General features: G+C 34.5%; 1 protein-coding gene across 10 annotated transcripts in view; it reads left to right on the forward strand.

The window, feature by feature from the left end:
- Window positions 1-6,088, forward strand: part of Cylc2 (cylicin 2) — a 30,415-nt gene extending 24,327 nt beyond the window's left edge. For 8 of the 10 annotated variants that reach the window (XM_076564202.1, XM_076564204.1, XM_076564200.1 and 5 more), the window contains one exon: window positions 5,924-6,088. The gene's annotated coding sequence lies outside the window, so the exon portion shown is untranslated. Of the gene's footprint in view, window positions 1-426; window positions 562-5,923 lie in introns of all 10 variants that reach the window. The other 2 variants (XM_076564203.1, XM_076564206.1) reach the window with 1 other exon arrangement.
- Window positions 6,089-6,481: the final 393 nt, after the last annotated feature.

The raw sequence follows: 6,481 nt of genomic DNA on the forward strand, positions 1-6,481 counted from the left end.
ACAATAAAAGGAGGAGACTTGTTACTACTAATTCATATTGATTACATTTTCCCACTTTTCAGACATATAATTATGCAATGCTAGTCATGAGCCTATAGAGTAAAGGTTATTCATACAATGTATCAACTTTAAATAATTAATTTAAGAAAATTTTCCTCAATGTTTCCTGGACATGACATCATCTTAACTACTCATTCATCTGAAGATTAGGCTCTACTATGCTCAGAACCTCACACTGCTGATAACCCATTTGGTCTCCCACTGATTCCAGTTTTGAAGAAGTGGCAGAGTTCTCCTTGTATCCAAAACATGTGTGCTACAAGGCTTTAGATAGGCACTGAGGATGCTTCTCCAATTGTATTTTCTTTATCCTGGTCTACTCCTTCCACACTGACACTTATTTAAAATAGTTTTCTTTTTGACTAGATGCTCCAAAAAATAATTTCTTCTAATAATACTGCCAGAAAAGAAAAGGAACCTGAAGGAAAGGGAAGCAGAAGATACTATTAGCACTAATTTCTACTGTGATATATGAAGCCCGTAATTCTCCCAATTCACCTGGTAAAATTGCCTTCATATTTTATTCTTCCATAAGCTTGGAAGCTGGCAGAAGAGAAAAAAATCATTTCATTGTAATTCGAATGTTTGTCTCATATTTTACCTTATTTCCCAGAGAGTAAAGACAACCACTCTTTTTTGGTAAATGCTGTTTTATTTCCAATAATCAGTGTGAATCATTTATAGAATTTCAGTGAAACAAAATAGATATCATTTGTACAAATTTTGCAATAACTTAATAAACTTAAAATTCTTTTAAATTTTACATTTGTAAATTTTTGATCAGTGAAAACATTTTTTTGTTGTATTATAGATGTTTAGTCATACCTTTGCCATTTGAAATTTGGTAATACTAATATAAATTCTAAATATCTTAGATTATTAAAAGAAAGCTTTGAGCAATCTCTCAGAATGTTAGCACATAAACATAGCTGGACATCACAAAATTCTGGAACCAGAAAATCAAATATCAGGAACTCAGAACACGGAGTCACCTGAAGCTACACAAACCTTTACTTTCATGCTCTCTGAACACAGACTTCTTAAACTTGCTTCTTTGAAGTTGTTGATGGGTTTAATGTAGTTCTGTGGGAATGTGAAATGACATGGCTTCCCCAATTGTGGTCTGAAATGGCTTCCCTAGCAAAGCACTCATGACTGTCCTTCTTGAGACAGTTCTAAATTTGGAGAGGTAAAATGTAGTTTCTCAGAGTAAACAGACCGTGTGTGTGTGTGTGTGTGTGTGTGTGTATGTGTGTGTGTGTGTGTGTGAGAGAGAGAGAGAGAGAGAGACAGAGAGACAGAGAGACAGAGAGACAGAGACAGAGAGACAGAAAGAGAGATCTCAAAGCTTAAGGTACTATGGTTCTTCCTGCTCTTTCAGTGGTTAATAACAATGCAATCTCTGTTAAGATTTTTGACACATTGGCAAAAATATAGTACAGCAATAAATTGGAAATGATGGGCAGAAAAATATGTAATTAATTTCAGTTTGATATTTTATGCTTGAAATAGAGCCACTAATTTATGTCACCTTATATTTTTAGGTTTTATAATTTATGTTTAACACTAAATATATTGTGGATTCATTTCACTGGAAGACATTTGATAAAAATCAAAAATTTAACATGGATCCTTTATAAGCTGCATGTTAAAATAAAAAAAATAGCATGAAAAATAAAAGTCAATGACAATAACTGTGGTGGTATTGTGTTCCCCAAAATATTGTATACCCTAATAAACTCATCTGGGGTCAGAGAACAAAAAAGCCACTAGATATGTAGGATAGGCAATGGTAGCACATGCCTTTAATCCTAGCATTCCAGAGGCAGAAATCCATCTGTTCAAGGATACAGGCAAGAATGGTGACTCACACCTTTAATCCCAGAAAGTGAGCCTTTAATTCCAGGGAGTTATGGTAGAAAGCAGAAAGGTATATAATGCGTGAGAACCAGAAACTAGAAGCATTTGGCTGGTTAAGCATTGGGCTAGTTAAGCTTTTAGGTTTTGAGCAGCACAGTTCAGCTGAGAGCCATTCGGATATGAGGACACAGAGGCTTCCAGTCTAAGGAAATAGAATCAGCTCAGAAACTGGCAAGGTGAGGAAGTTGTGGTTTGTTCTGCTTCTCTGATTTTCAAGCATTCACCCCAATAACTGGCCTCAGGTTTGTTTTATTAATAACTTTTAAGATTGATGCTACAAAAAACAAACACTACTTATTGCAAAAGTAGCTCCTATTCTGAATATATTGTTTCAATTTGTAATTGATCACTGCATAAATTATAATATTATTAATATTAATTATAACAATTTAATTTTATACATGATGACACTGAAATCTCATCTAAAGTTTGCTGTTTGAGCAGTTTATACTTGTTTTTCTTGGAAAAATAGATGATACTACAATGTGCTTGTATGTATATGTATGTGGAGTTTGTGTTTATGTGCAGAATTAAATCCTGGAATTTTTATCCCTGTATGTTCTATTTTACAATATAATTATAAACTATTTCAGTTAGTAATGAAACACAATTTAAAAACCCATTTAATCCATTAAATATTGAAATATAGAGAATATTTAGACAAGCTACCAATAGAGATAATAACTTAGACATAGTTGGTTAGTGAACTAACAAGCACCTGGAAAAACTAAAATCATAGGTAATCACTACCACACAAAAAAAGAAACTTGAAAAGAAATCTATTCTCCATCATATGCTTTATGTAATATTCTTCAATGAAGGCATTTTTTCTAAATCTACACATTTAAGGCTAGAGGCATTGAATGCTATCTTCTGCAGGGATCTGGACAGAAGCAGAGGGACATAGAAGCATTCAAAAAGTTCAAGTGTAATTTAAAGCCAGCATAAGTTAACTCAAACTTCTGGAGTGATTGAACCAACCTATATAATTTAGAATTCAACAAACCTGAAAAACAAGAAGCTAGTGCTCATTTGTCGTCTCACTATGCAGAGCATAATGTTACATTCCTAAGCATAGTTATCATGAATGCTCCAATTTGTGAATGTTGTTCATAGAGGTATCAATAACAGAATGGTTCTCAGTGAATTACAAACTAATAAAAAAGTAGGATACCATTCAAAATGACAGTGTGGCTATGAGACTTTCTGCTTCCAATCAGTAGTGTTTTCTACCTCTTCACAGAAGGATCTCCTTGGTGTCTATATATTTAGATTTTCAGTTAACACCAACACTACCGGCTTATACATATATAGAACTAATTGGTTGGGTTTTCTATACATTTTGTTTTGCACTGTGAGGACAGCATATTTCATTCAGCATTCATCTGTTTGTGCAAGTGTTTCTCATTTGATTTGATTTAACATTGTTTGAGTTCAGATGTATTTTTTTCAAATATAAGGGTACACAAAGTAGTTATACATCAAATACATTTAACTCCTAAGATAGAAGGTTAATGGCTAAGCAATTTATCACTGAGCTTTGCTGTTTCAGGTTAGGGGAGTTGAGCTGTTTCAGAGGAGGTGACAGTCATTCTGTAATGGTACTTCAAACTAGATGAAGGGTGGAGAGTGGCAAAAGTTGAGTCCAAGAGGAGCTGACCAATTTTGGAAAATGAGGCACAGAATGATGTCTAAGAGGACCAAGACCATTAGTGTTGCAGCAAGAGGACTCAATTTCACAAGAGACAGGAAGAATCTAAAGCCATTACTCTGAGTTTATGCAGTTAAGTTTTACAGGGTTTATGGGCTACAAACAAAAAAAATTGTTTGCCTCCAGAAAGTTATAAACCTAACGTGCATACACATCCCCAAATTATGTTCAAGTTTTACATCTGTGTAGTATTTTCATGCAGTGCCAAATCTTTAAATAGCAAGTTGAGGAGGACTACTCAAATGTTTTTCAACATATATTTTTATCAAATTATGGAGTAATAACTCATGTAACTTGGAGAATTTCCTTTAAAAATAGGGAGAAATAATTACTGATAAAGAGGAAAATGGATACAATCAATGATTCTGTACACATGTCTCAGTATTTTGGATCATATATTTTAAGTCCTTCCTAATAGCTGTTCAAAAGTCACTTATTAGTAAATGTATTGAGTGGAATAATTGTAGTCTTTTGAGTATCAGTAGGTCTCTCTCCAAGGAGACCTAAGGCTTCTAAGCAAGCCTAACTTCCATTTACAGTTTCCATAGCTGGAATAATATTTATGCACATTACCTAATTTGGTATAGGTTAACACTAAAAGTTGGTCTAAATTTGCTATTCAAACAGTTGGTACTTATTTCTTTGGGATAAACAACTAATACTGCAGTGTGTGTGTGGTGTGTGTTTGCAGTGTGTGTGTGTGTGTGTGTGTGTGTGTGTGTGTGTGTGTGTGTGTGTGTGTGTTTGAGACAGGGTTTCTCTGTGTAGCTTTGGTTCTATCCTGGATCTTGCTCTGTAGACCAGGCTGGCCTCAAACTCACAGAGATTCACCTGGCTCTGCCTCCCAAGTGCTGAGATTAAAGGTGTGCACCACCCCCACCCGGCCAGTGTATGCAGTTTCAAAACCTGTAATTTCTGTCATGTTTCCCTCTTAATAATTGTTCACAGCTTCTCTTTTTAAAAACCCTCAAACAGAAATATTTCTTTTAATCTGGAGTATAACTCAAAATAAAATGAAAATTCTTGTGTTTTAGTTTTTTAACATGTAGTGTTAAAAGGTTGTGATGTTTGTTATGGACCAGTGGTTGTCATCCTGTGAATTGTGACCCATTTGGGCGGTTGGATGACCTTTTCACATATCAGATATTCTGCATATCATATATTCACATTATGATTCATAACAGTATCAAAATTCCAGTAATGAAGTAGCAATAAAATAATTTTATGATCGGGGATTACCACAACATGAAAACTGTACTAAAGGGTCACAGCATTAGGAAGGTTAAGAGCCACTGGTACAGACTATGAAAACTATGCACCAGTTTTTTTCCTTAGGCTAAAAATGTAGCAAATCTTCAGGTGATGAATCACTTCATGAATTAATATTATGGATCTCAAAATACTAACTTTTATGGTTTTGGGGTTTTTTTTTTGTTATTGAGTGTGAAAAAGAAATAATTCCCATCATTACCACATGATAATTTTATGGTGAATCATAGAAAAACAGTTTCAGAGTTTCTAAAGAAAGGATTTGGTTAACAGCTAAGGAAATGATGCAGTTTAGCCTTGGGCTAAACGGACCTAAATTAACAACATGGGAACACTATAAAGTGTTATTGTTGATTAGAGAAGGAAATAGGGTCATGATTATTTATAGAAAGATCCAAGCTCATACAGAACACATTTAAAAGTTAAATGATGTATGTAGGATCACAGAATTATTGATCCAGGTTTAACCTCTAGCATCTCAAGCACATTCCCCTTGAGTTTTCCTGGGGCTCTCAGTAAACATGCTAGATGTTGCAGAGTAATTCAGCTTTCTGAACAGCTCATTTTTGGTTTTAAATATTTTTCACTGTTAGAAAATATCTCCCTTACATCTTATTATGGTCTGCCTGGTTCTCCTGAAATTCAAATTTAGTGTTTTGTTTAGCATGACAAACACCAATAGATAGTTACTGCAAATGAATGTGATGCCAGACGATGGAAATAAGGAGATTAACTCCAGCTAATGGTTCCCAATACTAGGTCAAACCAAGAAATGATAGAGATGTAGAGATGGTTCTGTTTACAGATCTTTATCTATAAATATAGATATCAATGTAATATATTATCAATTTCAGATAGTTGAGTTCCCAGCATGTGCATATTGATATTCATTTCATCTGACACATTTGCCATATTGGGCTTATGCCTGACATTTGATGTTGCTCTTGTATGATTATATTCCAGGACTACCATGAAGATGTGTTCAATATCGCCACTGTGGAGGACTGTAACATCCCATTCTCTTGATTATCTTCATGTCCATGAAGTTGCCAGGCAGCTCTAATTTTGAAATGAATGAATTTTAACATCAGATGAGGATATCCATTAAAAACATCTCTCTATGGATAAGTCTGCCTATGTTTCTACATGTTGTAGTTACAATTTAATTTACAACCATGCATATGGTTGTTGTGGGCAGAGGCATTTTCATTCTTTTCTCTGGGTTTTCCTTCATTTTTTTTCCTCCTCACCATCATGGTAGAAGAGAGGGATCTGGTCTCCTTTGACACAAAATCTCCTTTTCACACAGAGTGAGTTCTCGATTGTACAGTTAGGACTTGCAAGAGATACTCAGGTTGCCCTCCACATTTGCAGATGAATGGGTATCATTATTCCTTAAAAACAATTCCAAATTTACCTCTTTATATTTGTAATGTTGGGTTGACTTGTGTCTGCTTTTACACTTAAGTCAGTATGCTCTAGAATTCCCTTGGTTTGAAATTTTTCAGTACCCAGATCTTA

This window comes from Peromyscus maniculatus, chromosome 2 (genome assembly GCF_049852395.1).
Source record: "Peromyscus maniculatus bairdii isolate BWxNUB_F1_BW_parent chromosome 2, HU_Pman_BW_mat_3.1, whole genome shotgun sequence".
Classification (NCBI taxonomy): Eukaryota; Metazoa; Chordata; class Mammalia; order Rodentia; family Cricetidae; genus Peromyscus; species Peromyscus maniculatus.